This window comes from Eurosta solidaginis, chromosome 5, assembly GCF_040869045.1.
Source record: "Eurosta solidaginis isolate ZX-2024a chromosome 5, ASM4086904v1, whole genome shotgun sequence".
Taxonomy (NCBI): Eukaryota; Metazoa; Arthropoda; class Insecta; order Diptera; family Tephritidae; genus Eurosta; species Eurosta solidaginis.
Genome location: NC_090323.1, coordinates 190417122 through 190444899, shown reverse-complemented (window position 1 = coordinate 190444899; position 27778 = coordinate 190417122). Strand labels below are relative to the sequence as shown.

Below are 27778 nucleotides of genomic sequence, written 5' to 3'. Positions count from 1 at the left end.
ATAAAGAACTAGTTCTGAAGTGGAAATTTGTATATAGTTGCGGGGACAATTTCTATCATCTAAGACATCACAATGTTAAATTCGGCAGTTGAAAGCTTGTAAAAGAGATATATGGCGAGCTATTAGTGGTTCAGAATGTAGTAGAAGCGCACTAGTTTTGACCTAGAGATTCTCTTACGGTGTAGTTTCTGTGATTTTGTATTTTATTTCGGTATATTATTTTTCGTGGTTATGAGATATATGATGACTATCCTTTGACTGAATGTGGGGGAACCATTAAGCAACCGTGCCTATCATTTACTTGTTAAACATTTTATTAAATTCAGGTGGTATTTCAGCACCTCAGTAATCTCTGTTGCTAATATATGTAAATTTTAACACAAATTTAAAACAAACCGCGCAGAGCCCTCTAATGAAGCATTTCGAAAGTTATCAAACTCAATTTCTAATGCAACATTAGCGGAAACCTCCACATTCACTTTTAGTATGATTATTGAAAAACAAATTCTGACGATATATGTATATAAAACATGTTACTACAAAAACTGATCAATGTAATTTTTCGCAACTTTCAGAATTAAATTTATTGGCTCTTGAATGTTGACGATATAACTAACGTAATATTTTAAGCAAACATTTTGTGACTTGAAACCAAATCTGCAACTTTTTCTGACCTCAAACAATAAAATTTTATAAATAAATTTTTTTTTTAACTTATTATTTAAGAATTCATGAGCTTAGCGCCGGCTTATAATAATTGAATATTCAATTATTATGTTTTTCTAAGAGAAGCTGAAAAGAAAGAAAAAAGCATTTACTGGCATTTTGGCAATGGTACCATTTCGAAAACCGCCACGAATTCATCATCAGGCAATTTCGTAATGTTATCAAAGGTTTCACCGAGATTCGAACCGCGAATCACACGGTGAAACTGCAGTTGCCTTAACCACTGGGCTTCCCTGCTTGTATTTGTTTCCTTGCTTAATTCAGTTTATCTCATTTCTACACTAACAACACAATTGAGACATTCATATTTTTTTTTTTTAAATACAAAAAATTTCAGTGCACATACAATTTTGTATATTTATTGTGATTTGCACTTCCATATAAAAAATTTTGAGCAGCACTGTGTTTAATGATTACACATACCCAACAATTAGAAATACAACTTGACTTGACTTAAAAGTCTTTTGATTTTCTAAGTTTCAGTAGGGTCGGCATTATTGGATGCCATTTATGCTTTTAGACTTTATTTTGATGTTCCTTTGAACATGTTGGCATTTATTTGAGAACATACACATATACATATACATACACATTAGGGCGGGTAGATTTAAAAATCGCTCATTGCTCTGTAAAATCGTATTCTAGGGATCAAAATAAGAAACTTTGCCGAAGGAACCATACCTCTAAAACGAATTCTGATGTCCCCCAATTTGGGTCGAACTTTTGGGTAGGGCCAAATTTTGAAAAATTCCACTTTGACCCATTTAGAGTGCTCCAATCGAGTCCAAATGTATGACCGACACCCACTAACTTTGGAGGCCCGACCTACCGATGCCAGTGGCACACCCCCTGGAACGCCCCTGGGGGTTCACCATACAAACATTTAAAAAAATCGCCGGTTTTGCACGTTACATGAAAAAATCAGCGAAATGCCTATGTTTTTTCTTTTTGGAGTTTATTTTTCTCTTTAGAAATTTATTTAGTCAGAACATATGTAAATGAAAAAATGAATTTAACTTAGTAATAGAAAAGAAATTTAAAAAATTTTTTTAGAAATTAGCGTTTCTACAACCCTTTCAAAACCAAGGCATCACTGTGATGCATTTGCATGTCGTAAACATAGTTGTTATTTAACCGTTTTAAAAAATGAAGGTATCACTGTGACACAATAGCAGATCGCAAAATTGCTTGTGTTGTTTTTTTTAAGCCACCACAAGACACAGCAGGTAGAATTGAAATTACCATTTCATTCTTATTACCTCGTCTCGTAGACCATATATAACGCAACAGTTTTTGTGAATGCATTAAGTCGTTGTGAAGAACTCAAAGTGTGAAGTGCTAATTTCAGATAAAAAAATATTTCAAAAAAAATAATAAGTGAAGTGACCATTCCAAATGAAAAAGTTTACAATGAATCCACCATCCTCTACACCGCAAGATGAAGCAACTACATCAACAACTATCGAAAACCCAATGAGTCATATACCCAAGCATGGTGTTACTGTTTTTGGTGTGTCTACTGATTTAACTTCACTATTCAAGTGCAAGATAAGTTGATTGGAATTTGGGAAAAACTTGGTATGGAAATAATGCTGAAAAAAATTGTATTTAATAAATTGAATAAATTGCTTGACAAGTATCAAGAGCAAATCAAGAGAAGAAACAACACGCAACAATTTACAGAGTATGTAAAATCTCTGGAAACAACTTTTTACATTGGAAGATGTAAATGCGATTTGAAGGCAGCTCCATGTGCATGCGGCTGGGTTCCCGAACGTTCATGCCCGATCAACATAATCAGAGAAGACTAACAATGAATGCATTTATGATGGAAACTGAAGAGCAAGAAGCAACGTCTATGTCATCAATGCCAACATACCAAGATCCCGATGATTCAACACACGCACCGCCACCGGTTCAAGAAGATATGGATAGAAGCACAAGTTCACAATACACAGAGAGATACGATTGTTTTAACTTTGCCTTGGTATGTGACAGATTTGGTGTGCCTGACAGAGTAGCATCAGCATTGGGAACCGCTCTTTTGCAAGATTTTAAAATTAAAGATAAGCATGGGAAACCTCTCATCATGGATAAATCGAAAGTTCGCAGAGAAAAAGAGAAATGCAGACAAGAAATGCTTGGCAAACGGTTAGATGATACCAATTTGTTAGCGTTTTCATTCGATGGCAGAAAAGAAGATACTTTAACGATAGATAAAATTGATGAGAAGTATCATACTAGGATGGTAAAAGAACCTCATCTTGTTATTTTAAGAGAACCCAATTCCGAATTGATTGGTTACGTAAGACTGGAACATGAAACCGCTGAATACAAAACAACCAAATTAAATGGTTTTTTCAACGATAAAAATATATCACTGGATGCATTAATTGGAATATGCACTGACGGTGAGCCAACAAACACTGGCCCAAACGGTGGAATTATACGACGATTCGAATTGCTGTTAAAAAGACCATTGCATTGGTTCGTTTGCCTTCTACACTTCAACGAACTTCCGTTTCGGCATTTGTTTGAAGCTTTGGATAAATCAACCAGCACTGGACCAAGATCGGCAACCGGAAAACTGAGCCGGCAAATCGAAACTTGTGAAACTCTTCCGGTAAGTTATTGCTATCACTCATTTATTATAATTGTCAACCATTTTTAATTATTTTATTATTATATATTTTCAGGTGGTGGACGGCTTCCAGAAAATTAAGTTGCAAAATATGCCCCCTCCTCCAGAAAAAATTGAATTTGCCACCGATTCGAAGTGCTTATACGACATGGCCCATGCAATTTCTAGCGATGTGGTTCCGGTGGATATGGCTAACATCAAACCAGGGAAAATTGTACATTATCGGTGGCTCATCAAGGCCGCTAGATTATTGCTATTATATGTGACAACGGAAAATTCAGATGCAAATTTAAGAATTCTGGTTGAATTTATAATTAAATCTTATGTGCCAATGTACTTCAATATCAAGTATTACAGCTCTGTCGTGTACGGCAGTGCATTATTTTTCAAGTTCATTGGTTGGTCACGATTTCTAGAACCTTGTTTACGCAAAATTGTCAATCAAGTAATTAAAGATAATTCATATTATGCGCATTCGGAAAATATCTTGTTATCAATGTTGTTTGATGATAGCAAAGAAAAGCGCGACTGTGCCATCAAGAAAATTCTACGCTATCGAACCGATGTTGACGAGCCAATGGAACTTAGAGTTTATAAAAAACCAGATATAAACTTTAATTGCACAAGTTATACGGAAATGATCAATTTGAATGATATAAATATCGCATTTGAACCACCATTCACGCGAAGCATTCCGTACGATACATTTAAAGAATATTTAAATCAAGATGATCCACCGTTTAAAGCCGAAGTCATTGGTGCCGTATGTCGTATCGCTGTGTCCGTATCCCTAACGTAATCAGCTGTTTATCATTACGACGGTAAACCAAAACCCAATTGGTTGGCTACGATACGGTTACGACCTTAGCGGCACCAATAATCGATTGCATTGATTCTCATAAGATTGGTCGAATCAGCTGTTATAAGGTTACCGATAAAGCACCAATGTCTCCAGCTTAATGATCCAAAAATTCCATCACACATACAAGGAACGGAACGACATGTTCAATTGCTAGCTAGCGTTTCCAAACGGGTTATACCGGAAAATGTAGAGGCTGTTATGGCGACGACATTAGAGAGCCGTGCGAAATTGCCCGGACTTGAAAGTAAAAAAGACTTCAAACAATACTTTTTTTTTAGTTTCTTTTCTATAACTCACTTAAATTAATTTTTTCATTTACATATGTTCTGACTATATAAATTTCTTAAGAGAAAAAATAGATATTATTATAAATAAATAATAAATATTATTATAAATAAATAAATAAAAATAAAGAAAAAACCTAGCCATTTAGCTGATTTTTTCATGCAAAGTGCAAAACCGGCGATTTTTTGATTTGTATGGTGAACCTCCAGGGGGTTCCAGGTGGTGTGCCACTGGCATCGGTGGGTCGGGCCTCCAAAGTTAGTGGGGGTCGGTCATACATTTGGACTCGATTGGAGCACTCTAAATGGGTCAAAGTGGGATTTTTCAAAATTTGCTCCTACCCAAAAGTTCGACCCAAATTGGGCGACATCAGAATTCGTTTTAGAGGTATGGTTCCTTTGGCAAAGTTTCTTATTTTGATTAGAATATGATTTTCACAGAGCAATGGGCGATTTTTTTGCCTCCCCACAAATCGACCCGGCCTAATACACATATAAGTATGTACATCTGTTTGCGTTTTTTTAACTTTGGGAGAAATCAAGTACAATGCAGATTGTAGGTGCAAAGTGAAGTATAATCACAGCTAAGTTGCCAAGTCAAGCCAGGTCTACGCTATGCATGAGTAATGAAAGCTTTACTATGATAACGCCTAATTGTTGATAAGTTTTATTTTCACTCCGTCAGTTTGAAGCAACATCGCTTACAGTTTTTGAATGAAAAAATCATTATGTTCGGCCTGAGTGCGTCGTAAACCGGCAGTGGGTAGGCGCACAAGGGTCGATCTTGGAGTGGATGGTTCGCTCAAAAGAAATAAATAAGTACACAAAGAGGAATTCCTCGTTATAAAATAATATTTAATTTGAGTGTGCGGAAATGTAAAAGAGGATACAATATTACCTTTGTGTATAACTTGACGATGGTGATCCTGGGCGATGTGAACTGCTTGGCGGTCAATCGAAAAAGAGGCCGGTTATCCCGTTGAGGACAACTGCTAAGCCGCGAAAAAGTCCTCTGGTGTTAAGGAGGGGAAAGGCCACACATACAACCACCCCCACATATACGCGCATGGGTGCTGACAACCTGCACACACACGTGCATGTGTATGAAACGCATGCATGTGCATGCATGCACACAAATGTAGGCGCGAGTGTGGGTGGCTGGAAATATTATTAAAACATTAGGGAGGGGCGCCGTCAATCAGGTAAAAGTTAGGCATTGGGCCTAAACATGCCGCCCCCCTTGCGGTACGCAACGTCACAGTCCACCAAGGATCACCGACCGTGAAGAAGAGGAAAAAATAAAAAACTTATAACTAATTATATCTAACTTAACATAACGTCGGCCAGTCCGCCGGCTTGGCGACACGCAAGATGGTTTGCGGAGGGTGCGAGCTTGGTTGCTGATGCCTCGGTCATTCGGCACATTCGCGTTATGGTTCAAGGCCTGAGCCAGGTTTGCCTAGAGCTAGGGATTGCCAAAAGAAGTAAGAAGATATACGTGTTCATATTTCTTGCCGTTTATTACAAATTCATTGGAAATGAACAAGCATAGAATTGTGTATGAAGAAAATTCAATAAAAAATAACTTATTGTTCTGATACAAGATTTTAAACGCACACCTCCATTGTGAATTCATACAAGTGGCGAAAGTTTGATAGAAATGTGCACAATAGTAAACAGCTTCGATCACCTGTTCAATCGTTGTTCGATTACCTAAATCATTAGCTCACCAGTGGTTTTCAAACATTTCTGTAGGCGACTGGTATATTGCTTTATTTACATATTTTAAAATGCCTGCATAGCTGGTGGCTCAAATTTAATCTATAAACTTGATTATAGAAATGAATATTAATATGTAGTCTGATTTTCGGTATACAAATTTAAAAGAAAGCTGATTTGAAACAAATGTACAATTCATGGCACTTCAATTTAATAACGGCGAGCAAAAGAAAAAACAAACCTTTATTCCATTATCTGGCCGTTCGCGACTGCCGTTCTCCCTGTCAGCTATTATTTGACACGCAGGTATGGCAATGGAGGAATCGAAAGATTTTTCGCTGGTACGAATTCACAATGCAAGTCTTTTGCAGCTGTGTACACCAAAAATTCAATAAAAATAGCAAAGTATAAAAAATTCATGGATTTCGGTCGTTACCGAACATTTTCATGTTAGGCCTTGGTTGTGCCCGAGAGTACCCAACCGAAGATGGTACTCTGAGCCAGCAAAGGGCCAAACGTGGTGGGCAGAATCCCTGGTAGCATTATTTCGGCATATACGTCTGTCCCTAGTACGAGGCGGATCGGGGCAGATGAATAAAACTGTAGATCCGTCAGACGGAGATGTGCGTACGGGGCGATCTTGTGGCTGATGTCGTTGATGCAGGCGAAGAGGCCTTGTCTCCGCTCTGCGGTCGCGTGGATGTCGTCTCCGTTGGGGGTTCCTGGTTTGCCGGCGAAGAGACCGGGTCTCCGCTCGGCCGTTATATGTATGGCGCTGTGCTGTCGATGTCCCTTGTTGGAGCCGCTTCCTCTCGTGCTGCAGAAGTGGTCGAAATGATTTGGCTGTAGATGGTATGGTCGGGCGAAGAGACCGCGTCTCCGCTCCGGTTCGGCTGGCATCTCGGTTTTGGTGTGGACGAAGAGGTCCAGTCTCCGTTCCAGCGTCCGACGCATATAACGAGATGGAGTCGTCTATCCGCTCTCGGGGTGAATCTAGCTCCTCTTCCACTTGGACGCTCCATGGCTTGGAGCGGGCTTCTTGTAATAGCTGCTCCTCTTCGTCGATCGAGGCGATGTGCAGCATCGTGTGGTGCTTCTCGCCGCACCGTTTGCATCGCCCTTGGCTTGGGCACGCGTTAGAGCGGTGACCAGGCGCCAGACAATTTCCGCAGTAGCTTTCGCGAATGGTTACGTAGAGGCGCTCTTCTGGCCTTTTCGCCCGAAAGGCTGGACACAAGCGGATAGGATGTCGCTCAAGACACACTCGGCATTCCGACGAATAACGCGCTGCGTTCGTGGCAGCATTACGTTTTAAAGCGGCAAAACGACCCATTTTTCTGAAAGGAGTGAAATAGGTTTCAATGGGTCGGGTCATTGTCAAAGTGCAGGGGCGAGTGGTCCCTACTTGTATTGTTGAGATTTGGGATATTTTAGTAGCGCTTGCGTAGGGGGCAAACATCTGTAGCAGTATAAAAATATTCATATTTGGCGCACATCATGTGCATGGCCTCTTTCCACGCACGTTATGTGCCTGGGTCTTTAGTGCCTTAGTTTGTTTATTTTGTGTCGCCCTGTAGCGTTTTAGTTAGCCACGGGCACACTAGTGCTGCAGAAAAATGAGCATTTACGATTTTTCGGTTCGCACATTCTGGTACCGACCCGGGTAGAAAGTGCATAGTGTGGGTTCTTTTGAGTCGCTGTTATTTGTGTTGTTGGTGCTAAAAACCAACAACTTTCCTGCCCGCCGCAAAAAAAATGTCTGGACAGCAAAATTGTCTGCCAATAAAGAAAAAATATGTTCGTTTTGGAAGAGGGGAGATATTTATAAAATGTATAGTTATTTATTTGTTGGTATTGCCCTCCGCTTATTTGTTCAACTTATCCCAAGTACTCTTGTAGTCCTGTTTTATTGATGGCCTTTATCAAACGGCACGGTTCCCGAAGGGTATTTGGCTCCGATACCGATTCCTCAGACTCGAGTTTTTGGGTACCCGTTTGCATCTTTTTATGCATCCCTAATATAATGTACATTTAAACTAGGCATATATATGTACATACGTTGGTATAAGTATATGGACAGTCAGTGCACGGACTTTACCGCATTGGTAGTTTGACCAACCTTTTTGGCCCATTTTTCATTTTCTACTACTACTGCTACCAAAACCTAGATTCTACCAATATTTCAGTATTTTCGCACTGAAAACGTATACTGCGATAATTTTAAAGTATTGAATTGCAGAGCCCACCCAACTACCATTAGGGGGCGATACTGACCCAATCAATAAATTTTGAAAAAATTTGTGAAGAACTTAAACAGGAAATAAATTTTTGAGTGGAGAAATATAATGACTGAGTACGCGAATATTTTCTGCGCTAATTTTCTCAGTTTTTTTTCTTTTTGCATAATTTGAACGACAATAAGAAGTTTTACGTAAACGATAACTTGCCGAGATCGGTTATTTTGTGGCAGTACTTTTGGTACTTTGGAATATTGTTGTTGTGATTTGACGTTTGGGTGCATATTTGTCAGTATTTCACACTCACGCTACAGGAAAAAAAATGAGTATCGTATAGGCATAAGCTATGTACATAGGTATATACAAACGCGCATGTAATTTTGTCTTGTTTACGTGGTTTAAAGGTGTCATTTCTTTGAAAGTGTGCGATATTTGTTTAACAATACATTATTGTTTGTACACATCTGAACTGTAGCTGGTGTTTTCTTGGTAAAAACTACCAACTACTACTATTTTCCTTTTTTCGTCTGCTACCATTCTCTTTTTAGAATTCCGCTCACTGGTACCAGCAGACCAACGGCAAAGACAAAAAAAACGCACATTCATACATACCCGTGTATAGAATGTAAAATTCCTATGAATTGAAACAACGGGAAATGTATGAAGTGATTTTCCGTTCTTTCATTTCATTTTTTACTACGGCGTGGTTTGGAGTAATAACTCCACAAAAATATTAGTTCGGGTTTCAAAATCCCCACGCATAATTTGTACAAAATCTTTAAGCACCTGACCAGGGCAACTCAGCGCACGACAAAAAGCTGTCATTGCATTTGGACGACAAGGTGGCGATACAATACGCAAATCAAAGAATTGTTCCAAACCTAACAAATCATCGGCACTCAATTGGAATGGTTGCTTGCCATCTGGGGTAGGCGGTGTTGGTAAGTGTTGTGCTTTCAAATGTAACGATTCCATATGCAATTGATTTAACATGACCTGAAATTGTAAACCCTCCACCTTGAACAACACCATACCCGGTTCATTAGAGTTGAGTGTCGTTATCGATTCATCACCTTGTATATGACGTTGTAGCATACGACGCATAAATACACAGCCCAAGAAACGTTCCAATGGACTAATTTCAGATCCAGTAATATCTTTATTGGGATGAGGACTTGAACGACAAAGTGCTTCGAGTGCTTCGTGCGTTAGCAGCGTCTGTGTTGCACCTGCCCAAGAACGATTGGAGGGCACACGTGACATTGCCGATGATGTACTTACGTTGCCACACGTGCTTCCACTTGGTTTGTGCTCTGGACTTTGTCCAGGACGCGGTGATGGACGCGGCGTACTTGGGGAATTCGGTCAATTTGTATTGGCTGGTGACATTGCGGTAAATGGTGAATCCTGGTGACCTTGCATATAAGGTGTATTGGGTCCCGGGCTATGTACCATATGTGGACTTGGTTGTGGATTGAGTGGTGATGATGGCATTAGACCACCGGGTGAAGGATGCGGCATATGATGTGCTGGTGGTGAAGTTAAGCTGAAATTTGGATGGCTTTGATTGCTACCTGGACCACCACTACCACCACCTCCGCCACCAGCTGATGGATGAGGACTTGCAGGTGTATGTGGATTTGAGCTAGGGGCGGTGTATGCGGTGCCGGGAAACGTAAGCCGCTATCGCGCGGTGATTGTGGCCCACGCATACTCCCACCGCTTGTAAATGGCGAAGAACCGCCAGTTCCTGCGCCCGAAACACTACCAGGACCACTGTAATTATCCTCCATACCCATTGCCGATGGTGGATTATCATCTTCACTTTGAGATCGTTCACGATAGACGGCATTTTCATCGACATGTTTCAAAAGGAAGCCTTTCAAGCCTTGTATGGGCGTGAATTCATCAATTAGATTACTATAAAAACACGAATATGCACCATCTCTAATTGATATTAAACGTCCGCTGCGCATGCGTATCTCCAGGCAATAAATAGCTTGATATGCCAAACGTATCAAACAGGGTGATTGTGGAAGAATACAGAACGACAAGATGGGTACTTGTGGACGCGGTATACCCAATAGCGGTATGATGGGCAACTTTGCAATTGAGCTCAGCGGATTATACGTTTCATGAAGTATTTGTAAAACTTGTGTGAAATTATGTTGACGATTTAAATGTGAAGCCAATTGATCACGCATCATTGAATGAGCATTAACTGCTGAGATGCCACCCACATAAATTAAACGGATACCATTCGATTGTGCACACCAATAAATACTGCATGTAACTTTTTTTTTTTTTTTTTTTTTTTTTTTTTTTTTTTTTTTTTTTTTTGACCATAACCCAACAAAAGATTCTTGTAGTTATATGATTTAACGCTAACCACCTCAGTTAGATTTAAACGTTTATTTTTATTCAGTGCTTCCTGATTTGGCAACGGATCTACTTTATAGGCAAGCACAAAATCTATTGAACGTACACCATCCAAAAGGAAAAGCGTTTCATTGAATTTAATTTGTGGACAACAGTCTTAGTGATCTTCTTCATTAACAAAATTACTTTCTACTATATTATTATCAGCCATTGACGCTAACGGTGTTGTTATAGATTTTGAGCTATTATTATTTGAACTACTTTTACGTTGATAATGCCGATTGTTTGCGTCGAGACGATTGCGTTGCTGTTGCGTTGACTGTGCATCGAGTATTAAACTCGTTGAGTGTGACAGTTTTCTTTTATCACCATACTTGTGTACCTGTCCTTGCAAAAGTGTGTCATCACGCTCAACATTTTCATCCCCGCCACCACCATCGCCCTTGTCATCATGATAAATTCGCTTCTGTTGGGTCGAGCATTAAATTTGAGATCTCATTGCGGGTAAGAATTTCAGAACGTATCTCATCGGACAGGAAGAAAGCAGATTCCAAATGGGTTTTCGGTTGTAATGCTATTAGATTGGAAGCTGGCCCTGGATACACATGATGCCCGGTATAGCATTGGCGGTTGAGCAGATGGAATTGGTGCTACCACCGATGGGGCGGCATGATATGCTCTAACTGGATCAACAACACCATTACTAACCACAAAATTTGTATTGGGGGCATTTGTATGGTTGGCAGTTGGGTAAAAGTAAATTGTGCCACCTACATTCTCCTGATGTACACTCGCCGGCAGCGTTGTTGGGATAGGAGAGGCGTGAGGTGTAATACGTGGTGGAGACTTCCCATCGCCAGCACCGCCCGTTATGTTACTCGGCGATTCGTTTCGTAGCATTGTACCACGCACTTTCATTGGTGTTGTCATGTTGACGTATGCTGGGTTGCCGTTATTACACCATTCACTAAAGCGTGTGCTGCTGATTGTGTTTGTTGTTGATGCTGTAGTTGCTTTTGTTACGCTACAGCGGCAGCAGTTGCCTTCTGTAATCCCAAAAGAGATGAGGGATTACCATTCCCCGACTTTGTGCCTGACGGATCGATACCTCCACCACCTACGTTGACACCAGTATTGCCAAGACCATGACTAAGCATTGGTGCATGATAGATAGGGTGCATAGAAATTAGGTGACGAATTTATGCCCGTTGGAATGAATTCGGGTGATTGCGGAGTAACCTGAGATTTCTTTACCGATAAAGGCGAATCCATGTTAAGTAGTGGGAACCCCGAGTTAGGACCGTAGGTTGGTGCTGGAACATTTCCCCGTTTCATGTATGTTGCAAGTTTACTTTCGGAAGGAATACCGATCGATGGCGGATAAAAAATAGGATCCATTGCAGCTGGATCTGCTGGGAAAAAGTTATTTAAGAATGTTGACATTTTTCACCACAACACTCATACGAGCGAGGGGACTTGCCCGTGGCGGTGCAGATTTCCGCCGAATTATGTTCCACGTTTTTGTTTTTGTAATCGTGGCTGTATTCGGATTGACCGTCGTTTTAATTTATTTGTTTTCGATTCCTTTTTGTTATTATAATTACTTTCTTTTAATGTAAATTCGATTGGGATTTATTATTTTATTTGGATGCTTTTAACGACGTTGCAGCGCAATCGCAGCATATTTACGGTTTATGGTACGTTACCTAGCGAATGTTCTGGCTATACCATTTTGTATACATAGTATATATGCATGCATGTACATGTATATAGGTATGTATATATGCACAAATTATTTAGTTTACTGATGTTTGCCTCGCGTGACTTTTTCACTGCGTCTTCATCGAAAAACTTTCCTTTTTAAGAATCTGTCAACATACATATAAATCATATTAGCAGAGATATACGCATACCTGTCTAAATTAGTCAAAATTTCCAGCAAAACAACGTACCTGTTGTTACGTATGGATCATGGTATGGATATAATTAAAACAGTTTATTAACTTAATAATCCTTTAAAGAATCAATAGATTATGCAAAGGTCATCACATATTCTTAAAAATGTAGACAGCTCATGCGAAAGTTTCGTATTTTATCACATGTTAAATTGACGGGATAAGAGGCCATTATAGGTTTCATTAGAGGGACTCCTAAAGCAAAAGGGTTATTGATTGAATATTTTCTCATTAACAAAATATTGGTGGTTTTCGTTTAAACAGCTCAGATTCTACCTAAACTCTATTTTTAGAAATGCGGACCTAAAACTCATTTCATTTTTTCCATAAATGTTTTTCGTTATTTAATTTCTTTTCGAATTTTTGGAATGTGCCTTGGGCCGATGGCATGTGCCATCTGTGGCAGACCGTGGGTCTGCGTTAGGGTTAGGTGCCCTCGCTCGGGGTGAGCGAGTGAATTTTGGGATGGTCTTTTTGAAAATGAAAAAAAAAGTTTTGTGGCAGATGTGGGATCTGCGTGAGGGCTTTTCGTGTATCCTCGTTATGGGAGAACGCGTGAGTGGGAAGATTTCTGGTGTCCTCGCTCGGGGTGAGCGAGTGAATTTGTGGGATATTTTCGAAAAAACATAGAATTTTGTGGCAGATGGGGATCTGCATTAGGGTTGGTTGGCCTCGTTTCGGTGAACGAGCGCTGGGGTTTTGGACATCCCTTTTTCTCGACGGAACTCTTCCGTCTTTCTGTGAAGAAAAAGGGGGGGTTGTGGATTCGCGGTAAAAAGTTCGCTTTGAAAAGGAGGGCGATGAACGGAGGGATGGTTATGAAGAGCTATTGGTCTTCTCGCAGTCCATCTCCTCCGTTGGAAGAAGGATCAGTTTGACCAAAGGTCGTCTGACTTGACCCTTCTCGGTTATGAGGTCGACTACACGAATCCGGTTGTCTTCGCCGGGGTGTACGTTGACGACTCGACCTAACCTCCATTCGTTGGGAGATAAGTTGTCCTCTTTGAGGACAGCGAGATCTCCCACTTTTATATTTTCTTTGGGATGCTTCCACTTCACTCGTTTTTGAAGTTCGGATAGGTATTCCACCTTCCATCGTTTGCAGAAAGTGTGGTGGAGGGCTTTGAGTTTCTGCCATCGATTGATCATCGAGGCAGAGCTCTCACTGGCATCTGGTTCTGGCGGAGCCAGGAGGTGGCTGCCCGTTAGGAAATGTCCGGGGTTAGTGGTTCCAGATCCATTGGATCATTCGACCCTGGACTGAGTGGGCGCGAGTTGAGGCACGCCTCAATCCGGCACAAAAGGGTTTGGAACTCCTCTATGGTGTACTTATGGGGAGACGCGATCTTTTTGAAGTGGCTTTTGAAGCTCTTCACTCCCGCCTCCCACAAGCCGCCCATATGTGGAGCGCCGGCGGGAATAAAATGCCAAGTTAACGCTTGATGGCTATACTTGGAGACTGTTTTATCTCGGCTTTCTGCCAGGAAGGCTTTGAATTCCGATCGTAGAGATCTGGAAGCTCCGACAAAGTTCGTACCGTTGTCGGAGTAGATGTTCTTCGGACATCCTCTTCTCGCGATAAAACGCGAAAAGGCCGCGAGGAAGCATGAGGTGCTAAGGTCACTAGTGGCTTCTAAATGGATGGCCTTCGTGGAGAAACAGACGAAAAGGCATACGTAGCCTTTTGACAGTCGAGATCCCCTACCGCGGTAGCTTTTGATGTCGAAAGGCCCCGCAAAGTCTACCCCGGTATTGGTGAACGCGCGGGTAAAAGTAGTCCGTTCGCAGGGAAGGGTACCCATAAGTTGGGACTGTGCCTGCTTTCGATGAATAATGCAGGTTTTGCAATTGTGAATGACGGCTCTGATCATGGTCTTGACATTCGGTATCCAGTATTGGGTTCGGATGAGACGGAGCATGAGCTGGTTCTCGCCATGAAGGGAGTCATGATGAGCCATCATAACTGTAAGGCGAGACAGCCTACAATTGTAAGGCAAGATGATCGGATGACGCTCGTTGTATGACATGTCTTTTGAGGCCCCTAGACGCCCCCCTGTTCTAATAATATCATCTTTGTCGATATATGGGTTGAGTGACAGGATTTCACTCTTCCGATCAATAGGTTCCCTATTTTTTAATTTTAAATATTCTGTACCGTAAAATTGTTTCTGGCAGACTCGTATTAATGCTTGAGTTGTTGCCTTAATCTCATCGGCTGAGATTATGCACGACTTTTCTTGGAACACTGCTTTAGTTTTAGGATGTGTTCTTTTATAAAATCTTCTAACATAGGATAGAACCTTCAAAGCCCTGGGTAAATTTGAAAAACGATCGAGAATATCTACATGATCTACCCTTGTCGTGGCATATGTTTGTGCCCTCTTTTCCTCAACGGACGTTTTGTATTCGGTCTCTTGTGCTGGCCAGTGGGAATTGTCTTCTTGCAGCCAAGAAGGTCCCTGCCACCACAACGAATTGTTGGTCAACTCTGATGCCAGTAGTCCTCTGCTTCCTAGATCCGCTGGATTAGATTCCGAGTCCACGTGAAGCCAGTCCTTGCTACCGACCATATCGATGATCTTAGTGATTCGGTGTGCGACGAAGGTTGACCAGGAACAGGGCGGCTTTCTTATCCATGCGAGTACGATGGTTGAATCCGTCCAGAGGTGAACTTTTACGGGTCCCAAATGAATATTTCGGAATATTGATTCCATCATTTCTGAGAGAAGCACGGCGCCGCAGAGTTCTAAACGTGGTAGCGAGATGGTTTTCACTGGGGCTACTCGTGTTTTGGCTAGCAAGAGATTTGTGAAAATTTTATCGTCCCCTTTTACGCGCATGTAGATTGCTGCTGCATATGCCTTTTCCGATGCATCGCAAAAACCATGTATTTCGATGTCGTCCTCGGGCGTAAAATTTACCCATCGCGGTATCCTAATGTTATCTATTTCGTTATAGTGTTGGGTGAAATTTTCCCACCGTTCTAAGGTAGTTGGGGAGACAGGTTCATCCCACCCGGTGCCCTCTAACCAGATGTTCTGCATTAGTATTTTTGCTACTATGACCATTGGTGCAAGCCAGCCTAAAGGGTCGATAAGTTTGGCTATAGCGGATAGGATTGCGCGTTTGGTGATGTTCTCGCCATTCTCTAAAACTCCTGCGGTGAAGTAAAACATGTCTGAATGCGCGTTCCATCGTATTCCGAGTGCCTTCACCGAGCTAGCCTCTTCAAACGCTAGGAAGTCCTCGCTGAGCAAATCCGTTTTGGGGATGTCCTGAAGGATTTCCTCACAATTGGATGTCCACTTGCGCAATGGAAAGCCAGCTGAGTGTAATGCTTCGCGAATCTCGTTCCTTGCTTTGATAGTTGACGCTATTGTATGCCCTCCAGATAAAACGTCGTCGACATACATACTTTCTCGTAATATACCCGATGCTATTGGGTGCGTGTTTTCTACATCATCAGCCAATTGTAGAAGTGACCGTATCGCGAGGTAGGGGGCGCAGTTTACACCAAAGGTGACAGTCTTTAGTTCGTAAAGACTGATGGGTTCGTTGGGGGATGTTCGATGGACAATCCGAGTAAATTTGGTGTGATTTTCGTTCACCCAAATTTGCCTATACATCTTTTCGATGTCGCTATTAAAGACGAAGCGATACAGTCGCCAACGTAAAATTAAAATAGGCAAGTCTGCTTGGAGTACTGGACCTGGGTGGAGTATGTCGTTTAGACTAATGCCATTTGCTGTCGGACTTGACGCGTTGAAGACGACGCGCACCTTGGTAGTGGTACTTTCCGCCTTTACAACGGCGTGGTGGGGCAGGAAATAATTATCCGAATCGTCGGATGGTACATTATTTTTAATTTTTCTCATATGTCCAAGCGTTTCGTATTCGGATAACACCCGAACATACTCTTTCCCTAACTCTTGGTTTTTCAGTAATCGCCCCTCATTTCTGAAGAATTGTGAACATGCGCGCTTTAGAGACGGTCCTAATGCAATCTTCTCAGGGTAATCCTGCCTGAATGGTAGCGAGACTGTATATCTTCCACTTTCATCACGTTTTGTTGTGTCCTTAAATAATTGTTCACAATACCTTTCTTCTTCATTAAGCATTTTATTTTTGGGCACATTTTCTACCTCCCAGAAAGCTTTTAATTGATTGTCTAACGCAACCTCGTTGTAGAATGACATGATGCTCTTCGTTGGACTCGGTGCTTCGATGCGACCGGTTAGTATCCAACCAAACACTGTCTCTTGGGCCAAAAGTGTATTTAGTACATTCTTTTTCAGACCACTCAGTATAATTTGGGGATATATGTCTCCTCCAAGTATGAGGTCTACATCTTCGTTGATGTAGAACCTCTTGTCTGCCAAAACCAAGTCTGGGAATGCCTGCATAGTCATGACGTTGATATGGCAGGATGGAAGATTCCCAGTGAGTTTGGCTAGGACTAGAACGGGTGTAGTCAGGCTGAAGCAGGCATCCACTGGTGAACGTAATTCAATTTTGGATGCTTCTTTCACCTGGGCTGACACCGAATTTGTGATGCCTGAAACTTGGGCATGCATTTTTCTCGCTGGCAAATTGATTCTGCGTTTCAGTCTTTCAGTTATAAAGGAACATTCAGACCCTGAATCAATTAATGCCCGTGCGGAGAAGTCGGTACCATTATGGCGAATGTGTACGCGAGCAGTTCCTAATAGCACGCCTGTGCTGGAATTGGCATGACAGGATTTTACATTCTGGTTCGCAGGTTGTCGCGCCTGTGCCGAAGTTGTTGGGCTATTATCCGCATCTTTGAAAGGATTGCGTACAGCCGTGTGCTGAGATGTATCCACATGCAGGAGCGTGTGGTGACGAGAGTGGCATTTGGAACAGTTGTAGGAACTGGTGCACTTCGTCACGGTGTGTCCTGGGAATAAGCAATTCAGGCAGCCACTTGTGGATTTTATAAATTTAATCCTTTCTACTGGGGTTAAGTCGCAGAAGCGTGAACAGTTGCGTAATCTGTGTTCAGGGGATTTACACATTTTACAAATTGATTTTATTGTTTGCTTGGATACTTTCGTTTGAAAAGCACCAAGTCTTTTCGTAGGGGTTTCCGTTGATTGTCGCGACGCGTTTGGTTTTTGCACTTTCGAAGTGGCATGCCCTGTAAAACCAGACACTGTTTCAAGTGTCTGAAACCGATTAGACAGGAATTTATCCATATCCTCCCACTTGGATATGTCCATTTTATGGTCTATACTTTGCTCCCAAAGAGCCAGCGTGCTCTCTGGTAACTTGGTTGAGCATAGATAGGTCAGGATTGCATCCCAATTGGAAGTGTCAATTTTGTGGCATTTGAGGGACGAAATACAATTATTTATATCATTTTGCAGCTTTTTTATTGAACTGCCACACTCACTTTCTACCTTTTTTAAGTTAAATAAAATTTGTAGTTGTGTGTTAACTAAGATACGTTTGTTTTCGTATCTTTCACACAAGTTTTTCCAGGCCATCTCGAAACCTTCATTTGTGAGGGGGCATTTTTTAACGATATCTTTTGCTTCGCCCTGCGTTTTGTTGTTGAGATGGAATAACTTTTCCACCCCTTTCAAGCTGGAATTGTTTATATAAATTGCCGTGAAAAGGTCGCGAAAAGTTGGCCAAGACAGATAATCCCCTTTAAAAACTTCCGTGTCGCAAGCAGGGAGGCGAATTTTATGCCCATGAGGTTCTTGCTCAGGGTTGACGTTCTTTTCATCCTTCTTGTATTTTTCTGCCTCAGCAGATATAGACGCTGAACATCGCACGTAGATTGCGTATGCTGCCTTTTGCTTCTTTCTGATCGCCATAACGTCATCCGCTGACACCTCATCAGATCCCAATAGCGAATCAAACGCAGACTTTACCTTCTTCCACAAGAGCCGCAACTCTCCCTGCTGTATTGCAAGGGTGTGTTTGCTATGGTCGCTCTCCGGAATAAGGCTGTAATCTTTATCAAACTCTGCGATTGATTCTGCTAAACGGATGTAGGTTTCCATTGTTTTATTTACGTTTATTAACGAGAAAATTTCCGATTAGAAAAATAGAACTCTTCTGAGTTAATATGCCTGCCCAGCCCTAAATAAAAACTATTGAACTTCGAGTTTATTATTTATTTTGTTTATTGCAGACTTTTTGTCTTGGTAGCGACAACGAAAAGGGTTTATTTTATGGACTTTTTGTCACAGCAGCGACAACAGAAAAAAGGTTTAATTTACAGTCTTTTTGTCTCAGCGGCAACAACAAAAAAGGGGACCACTCGCCACCTCCACAAATAATGGGTGTATTTTGGTGAACGTGAAAAAATGCGTGCGATATTGCAAAACAAGCGCCAAAAAAGTGTAAAAAGTGTTTAAAAAGTGAAGTGAGCACCGGATTAATTAATTACAGTGAACTTAATTTCGTGTTTGTGAAGTACAAAAAAAACAACAAAAACCTATTTAGTATGGTGCGGAAAGTGAGGTTAGGTTGCCCTCTTCCTTGTGTTGTGTCTGGAAAACCTTACCACTGGTGGGGGGATAGACCAGATAATCACAAGGACTGAAAATAAAGGCTAGCAAACCGAGTGATTTAACCTTTAAATTAGAAAAATAAAGTGGTGCTCACTAAATCACTTCACTGTTTTCACTTTTACTTTCAATTTTTCGCGCACTGCACGGTTTTTTTTTTCCTTATTTTGCAAAAAAAAAACAACACTCAAAAAAAAGTGGCAAGAAATATAAACTTACTTCTCTTTGTGCTGTGGCTCCGGTGGCTCTGCTAATATGTGTTGTGGCAAACAAATTTTTGTAGGCAAAATGTGCTGTGGCTCTGGTATTTGTCTAATATAAAGGCTCCAAGTTTTTCCTTGTCAGCAATTGGTGGCAAATAAATTTTTTTTTTTTTGGCAAAATCCTTCGGCAAATTGTCTAGTAGGCAAAATTGTGCTGCGTTGTGGACTGTAATTTGTAGGTGCTTTTAGTTCCTTTTTCGGGGAGTAAGGACCATCCGGCTCGAAGGACCAATGTTCGGCCTGAGTGCGTCGTAAACCGGCAGTGGGTATGCGCACAAGGGTCGATCTTGGAGTGGATGGTTCGCTCAAAAGAAATAAATAAGTACACAAAGAGGAATTCCTCGTTATAAAATAATATTTAATTTGAGTGTGCGGAAATGTAAAAGAGGATACAATATTACCTTTGTGTATAACTTGACGATGGTGATCCTGGGCGATGTGAACTGCTTGGCGGTCAATCGAAAAAGAGGCCGGTTATCCCGTTGAGGACAACCGCTAAGCCGCGAAAAAGTCCTCTGGTGTTAAGGAGGGGAAAGGCCACACATACAACCACCCCCACATATGAAAAAAATCAGGTAAAAGTTAGGCATTGGGCCTAAACACATTAATATGCCTTGGTTCCACCACTGATAACAACACTTGACCTCGGCGGGCAGAAGCATATCGCTTGAATTGTGTCATTGTGTTAGTTGGTAAAAATTTCAGGTTTTTCCCAGATACAGATAAGAAATATTTTGGGGTTTTCAGATAAGAACAAATATGAAGAAACTCTCACAATTTGTCAAGGCTGATCTCTACAATATCAAGAAGAAGCAATAAACTGATGGGAAAATCCCACCTGGTTATTTATGTTTGAGAAATAATTATGTATTCACTCGGAAATTATGTACATATATAATTTTGGGACTATGACAAAATTTATGCAAATTCGGAAGAAAAATTTCGGATTTTGTCTAGACCGATTTCAGGCAGCCCTCTTTTGTGGGTATAGTTAACTCGTGATTGATTTATGCCCCTATTACTGTTTACAACTCAACTATGTTTCAGTTGAAATTTTACAATTTGATATTACAGATTACAACTCAACCTTTCAAAAAAAATGTCGGTTGAAGTTGTCTAGTCTTACAACTTTTTGTAGCATTACCGTTTACAATCTTGTGTTGGTGTAATTGTCAAAGACATTAAAATCTGACAACTGATTACTATGTAGCAGTTGTCTCATACAATTTTGCAGTTGTTTGTAAAAAAGGTAACGTTTTACAAGACGGTTCGTCACCTAATTTTTTTCAAAAAGTATCAAAGTTGGTATCAAAAGACACGTTTCGACCTCCGTTTTTAGAATCCGAAAGCAAAAATTAAAATTTCATTTCTGTCATATCATTTCGTTTCAAATATTCATGTAGTTGTATTTTGCCAGATTTTTTGCACACACCAATGCAGAAAGGTGTTTGACCCAACAAGGGTTATTTTTTACAAATCGCGGCCGGAGGCCGACAACGCAGAACGGTGTTCTGTGCATAAAAACTATGGTTCGTGCCTTATATTTCGGATCCTCTCGGGGCCATTCTATGCGTTTTTGTAAATATCTTTCGATATAAATAAAATGTTTAATTTCCGCTTTCGGATTCATAAAACGGATGTCGAAACGTGTCTTTTGATACCAACTTTGATACTTTTTGAAAAAAATTAGATGATGGACCTTCTGGTAAAACATTGCCTGAAAAAATTTGAAAAAGGAAATAGAGTAATTAAACCATTTTTAAATTTATTTAAACAATCTTTATAATCAGCAATTTTGTACAAATTTATAGAAAAAACAAGTTTTCAACCAAAGATTACATTGAACATCTTTTTGATCTTCTGGAGCGCCATCCCAAAGTTGAACGAGGCAAAGCGCAGTTCGGATGCAGCCAAAATAGGTGAAATTATGCGAACGTGAGTCCCATCGATACTACCTACTACTCCTGGGAATCCTGTTTTAGAGTAAAATGCGGTTTTTGTAGCGCTTTGCTGTGGAGTCATGGGTTTTAATCCACTTCGCACAAATATGCTCCTCAATATCTAAAACCTCTTTATTAACTGTATATGTTGTCCAGTCCAATACTAAAATCATTTCCACAGCATTTTTGATAGCTGCCGTCAGCAGGGAGTGTAGTTTTAAAATAGGTGTACAGCCGTCCCTCGAGCAATATTCTTCCTTAGTTAAACGAAAAAAACTTACAATTCAGCTAAATAACTTCATTAGAAGCTCATCATTTGTCACTTAAACGTTTTCTTACTTGGCGCTTGTTAGTTCCAAGGGATTGGAGTGATCATGCGAATTATTTCCGTTTTCGCAACATTCCAATTTTGTCAAAAAATTTTCGTCCTTATAAAATAAATGTAATATTATTGTAACGAATTTACTGCAAATCCTCTTATTCGCAACCTTCTACTAACGTTCGTTTCGCTAAACTGTTGAATAAATAAATCCAATATTTAATAATGCAAAATGGCCTTTATTAAGGTACTTCACAATAACACTGACACTTCGCAACCAATAGCTTGCTTAAATGAAACTGATTGTTAGCTTAAATGAAACTGATTTTCAAAATAACACTGCTATTGCTCGCCAGAAAGCTTCTTAAATAAAACTGATTGTCGCGCCTCTACTGTCGCCGCCTTTTATACTGTCTGGTTTCCTCGTTGCATAGTTCTAGGCTTTTCAAGAATTTAGTACTTCTATATAATTATAACTACAGATGCACGTGTATTTGTGAGCGACACTTCCACAATTATAATTGCATACTTTTGGGAGCATCTCAGATAAGATATCTGCATGTGTTTGTGCGTCTCTTCTCCGCTGCGTGTACGTACATACATATGTGTAGACATAATGATTGAACTATTGATGTGCATACAAGTCACTGCTTAGCATCGCCTTAGAGATCATAGTACCCCTTAGTGTTGCTAATATTCGTAACATTATTTAATTGATATCCATTTTGCTATTAATAAAAAAATCACTTGCAAGTGCTTGAATTTCCGCCACAAATTGATTTATCTGTCAAATCATAACTTTTTTAGGTTGAGTTGTAAACAGTAATAGCGGCATTATTTTCTTTCTGGTAAGATAGTAAGTTATACAATGAGCCAAATACATTTACTATAAGCTTCTTTGGTGGAACCGAGGTTTTAGAAAATTTTTACTCAAATCGATCCAACTCGTTTGTAAAGCTAAGAAGTCCAGGAAAGTTCTCCCTTTTAAACAAGTTGAGCTCGGCTATGGAAAAAAATGCTTACGAATTTTTTTATACAAAATATGGAAGTCTGACTGGCAAACCACTCTATCTCGGCTGCATATTCGAAATACCCTATCTCAGAATTTTGTTGAAGAGCGCACTATGTTGTTGTTGTTGTTGTTGTAGCAGTGCTTCGCCCCATCCAATAGGTGCGACCGATCACAAATTGTCATCAATGTCCCCTAACGAGAGTCCAAGGAAACTTCCTGTTTCAACAGGGGTGGACCATAACGAGAGGAGTGTTCGAGACGTTGGTTGCACAATACAGTTAAAGAGATGGTTGGTGTCATGTGGGGACACATTACAAGCAGGACATATGTTTTGTATGCCGGTGTTCTCTGGTAGGTAGGTTCTGGATAGGTAGGAGTTTAACCTGTTACAGTATCCAGATCGAAGTTGAGCTAGAGTGACTCGCGTTTCGCTAGGGAGTGTGCGTTCCTCCTCTGCTAGTTTTGGATATTGTTCTTTGAGTACAGGATTCACCGGGCAATCCCTGGCATGGTGGTCCGACGCCTGTTTGTGGAGTTCACTGAGGACTTGCTTGTGTTTTTAGCATCATACGGCTGTGTTCCCAGGTGTCGTATTTCCACATAATGCTTACGGAGATGACTACTTAAGCCCCTGGGCGGTATATGCTCATCAATCAGATTTCTGTTGGGATGCCGAGGTTTCTGGGTAATCAGCAGAAACTGTTTGGTTAGCATTTCATGTATCTCCCTTATGGGGAGTATTCTCACCTCTTTATGTAGATGGTGTCCTGGGGACATAAGAAGACAACACGTGGTGGTTCTGATGGCGGTATTTTGGGCAGGCAGCTTCCCCCAGCGCACTATCTCAGGTTTTGTTTCATAAACGCTTTTTTTTCATGCGACAAATATATTGAGCTTATGCTCAGATACGGCGTTTTTGAAACAAATCTTTAGATATATCGTTCTGAATAGAGAATTATTCAAAAACGGCGGAGATAGGGTGCTTTATAAAGTTTACCGATAGAGGGCGTTTTCGAATTGGCAGTTGAGGTGCAGCAGCAAAATAAATCAATAAATGCTGGCTTGTTTGTGCTTAAAAAATCGATCTAAATAAAAAATTGTTTCCAAGAGATAAAGAAATGAAATAAATATTTGTTTAGAATTATGGAACAAGTACGAAAAACAAACTAAAATCAATTGCCTTAAATGCTTTAGCTATTAGGTAGATGTTGCACCATTTAAGGTCGTGCTTGATGAACCGGTAGGCACTAAACTACGTATTTTTAATAAATATTTATTTGCAACAAATGCGCAATTATTGAAGTTTTCTAATAAGTGTATTTATTAATTTAATCAAATTGTGTAGGTATATTCATAAAATGCTGCCCACAGTCACTGTAAGAAATGTTCGTTTTAAGTATATATATTTGACCGTTGAAAAATTTGAAATTTTTTCTCCAAAACTCAGTGTAAAACTTGATTATGTGGCTAAGCGCTTATTAATAAGAATAATGGTAGCTTAGTTTGATATAGCTTCAGCTTCTTCCATACCGACTCCAAACGGCATCTCCTAAAGCAAAAGAATTTACTAAAAGCCAAACCAATCCAAACCTAACGTAAACAAGTAAAGGTGTCTAAGTTCGGGTGTAACCGAACATTATATACTCAGCGTGAGCTTCAATTGTACATTTCATTTCAGATAAATTACTTTTCTACATAACACGTGGCACTCCGTTTAAAAAAAAATTTCTCACCATTTCGTCTTATAATAAAACTTAATAAGTGAAATATCATTGATTCAAAGCTCTTTTTCGCTAAGATATAGCTTATATTTTCATCTACGACCCTTTTAAAAATCCTTTATATAAAAGTGGGCGTGGCCTTTAACCGATCTCGTCCATTTTTTCTAGAAATATTTCCTGCTATAGCGAAAATTTGTGTACCCAATTTTATTATGATCCGTTAATTTTTCTTCGAGTTATGGCTCCCGAAACACAGAAAATTGCTTAGTCATAAAAGTTTTTCCTTTTTTTTGTTATAAATCCAATTGGGAAATGAAATACCATTGATGTAAAGCCCTTTTTTGCAAATATATAGCTTATTTTCTTCGTCCACGACCCTTCTAAAAATATTTTATATAAAAGTGGGCGTGGTCCTTAACCCATTTCGTAAATTTTTCTTCAAAGCATTCCTTATAGTAAAGGCAACCTCTCTGCCGAATTCTGTTACGATAGGTTGAAGCATTTTTGATTTATGATTAATATTTGTAAACTTGATTTTATCTCAAGTGGGCGGTGCCACGCCCATTTTAAAAAAATTTTTCAAATTTTTATCAAGAGTCTCAATATCAGTCCACACGTTAAATTTCTACATTCCAGGTGTATAATTTACTAAATAATCAGGTTTTTTGTGTTTTCCAAAATGTTAAATATATATAAAAAGTGGGCGTGGTTATCATCCGATTTCGCTCATTTTCAATACCAATCTCTTATGCAGATAAGCTCGTGTACAAATTTGATGAAGATATCTCAATATTTACTCAAGTTATCGTGTTAACGGACAGACGGACGGACGGACATGGCTCAATCAAATTTTTTTCGATACTGATGATTTTAATATATGGAAGTCTATATCTATCTCGATTCCTTTATACCTGTACAACCAACCGCTATCCAATAAAAGTTAATATACTCTGTGTGTAAAGCACGCTGAGTATAAAAAGGTTTGCAGACTGTTCACTATAAGCATTGTTGAGCGTAGATGTCCTATTATAAGATAAACGAAAGTGAAACCTTAAAACTTTGCTTGGAAATTTATTGTAAATGTACGAATTTCCAAACATTTAATAATCATTTGTAAAACATATGAAAATATTTTTGGAAATAATTAAATAATAAACTAAAAATAAAATGCAAAGCACGATAACTTCCGAACAGATTATAGACCGCGTTTCTTTTCCAATTTGCGTCGTGCTCCTTTTAATTTTTCCGACAAACTGGCGGAATGGAACCTACATATTTTATGTCGACTCCAGGCGCCTTCAGCAAGGCAGATTAATTTCCACTAAGAAGATTTTTATGGCAAAAATACACTCGGAGTGTTTGCCAATTCACTACCTAGGGTGACCACGCTAAGAAATACTTTTTGTCTAATTGAAAAAATTTTTTTCTAAATTTCCGATGTCTCTTTGACCGGGAATTGAGCACACAATCTTCGGTGTGGTAGGCGGAGCATGCTACCAACACACCAAGGCGGCCCCTAAACCAGCTCACCTGTTTATTAGGTAATGAGTTAACAGAATCGGTCTAATGTATTACATACATACACATACATATAAGGGCATGTTTATATAATATATTTTCCTTTCTATACAATAATACTATTTACATATGTAGGTATACTCAGATGCCGATTGTGCGAATTCTCTTGACTTTTCACTAGTACAAAATGGTCAATAAAAAATATTTAAATGCTAAATATGTACTTAGCGCGGAATTACCCAAGAGCATAATAAACAAAGAGAATGTTCGAGTAGTGAGGCTAGGGTTGTAGGTACCAAGCAAATTCTCTCTCAACAGTTCGCCATGGCAAACGTTTTAAACGAAAGGTTCATTATACACACATATGTACATTAGGGTGTGTCATTTTAAGATGATATTTGTCAATAATAATTGAAACACGAATACCTTAGAGATAAAAAGCAAAGTTCCGAAGGAAAAATTATAGAAAATAACAAAAAATCTGCCTAATTTTAGTTAATGTTGTTGTTTTTATTGTAGCGATAAGGACACCCTCAAGGTTAGGGGAGTGTTATCGGGGTTCATGATCCTTTGCCGGATATATGTAGACCCAGTACGTTCCGGTAACAAGCACCATAAAGGCAGTATTTCGACCATCTCGGGAACGATTTAGTATGACCACGTTGATCCCTCTACGCCAACAAGCCAGTAAATGTTTCCTTAGACCAATTAAAGGCCGCGGCACAATGAAATTTTTGTATAGATCCGTTCAACAAGCTTATGCATTCCAGTAACATCGCCACAATCAACCAAGATGTTGCGTTTATAAATATGAAGGAAATTCAGACTTGGCAATTGAAGTTTTTCTAGCATTGCCCATTCACATACCAAATTTCGCGAAGCACTCTTATAAACATTCGCCCTATACAACAAAAATACTTGCTAATAGAGCTTACGATTTCTTCTCGATCACAAGCGAGATTTTCGAGACCCGAGAAATCGAGAACTCGACTTTCGCGAGATTCTCGTGTTCCGAAGTACTCGTAATACTCTCGAGCTTCTCGATATATACTTATTTGATGTATGGACAATATGTATACACTTGGTATTTTTACTTGTACATTTTTTTTTTTTGTTTTTGATTACATTGCGTTTCAATGGCATTTAATAATGACATATTTATTATAGATATAATTTTTTTGACAATATTTTGTTTTTTTAACGAGACATCGAGAACACGGCTTCTCGCGAGATTCTCGAATCTCGAAATACTCGTAATACTCGCGAGCTTCTCGACTTTCAATTCAGTCGCTGCATTGGCAATATTCTATACATTTGGGTGTTTTTTAGTTGTGGTTTTGTGGAAATGTTCGCTTGTGCTCCAGATGAAATCGTAAGCTCTATATAAAACAGCCAATGAATCGATTAAATTGAATGTCGAGAAGCTCGCGAGCCTTACTAGTAATTCGAGATTCGAGAATCTCGCGAGAATTGAAAGTCCAGAAGCTCGAGAGTATTACGAGTATTTCGAGAATCTCGCGAGAAGGCGAGACTCGCGAAAAATCTCTTCTCGAACAAGTTCGAGAAGTCGTAGGCTCTACTTGCTAACATATTTTGTGTCGTATTCGATTGTTATATTGCAGTTTTTAATTGCGAAAAATGTTAGAAAAGTTACCAACCG

General features: G+C 39.8%; 1 protein-coding gene across 1 annotated transcript in view; it reads right to left on the bottom strand.

The window, feature by feature from the left end:
- The window catches only part of Trmt112 (tRNA methyltransferase subunit 11-2), a 123450-nt gene that overhangs the window by 7344 nt on the left and 88328 nt on the right, over positions 1-27778 (bottom strand). The window lies entirely within an intron of this gene.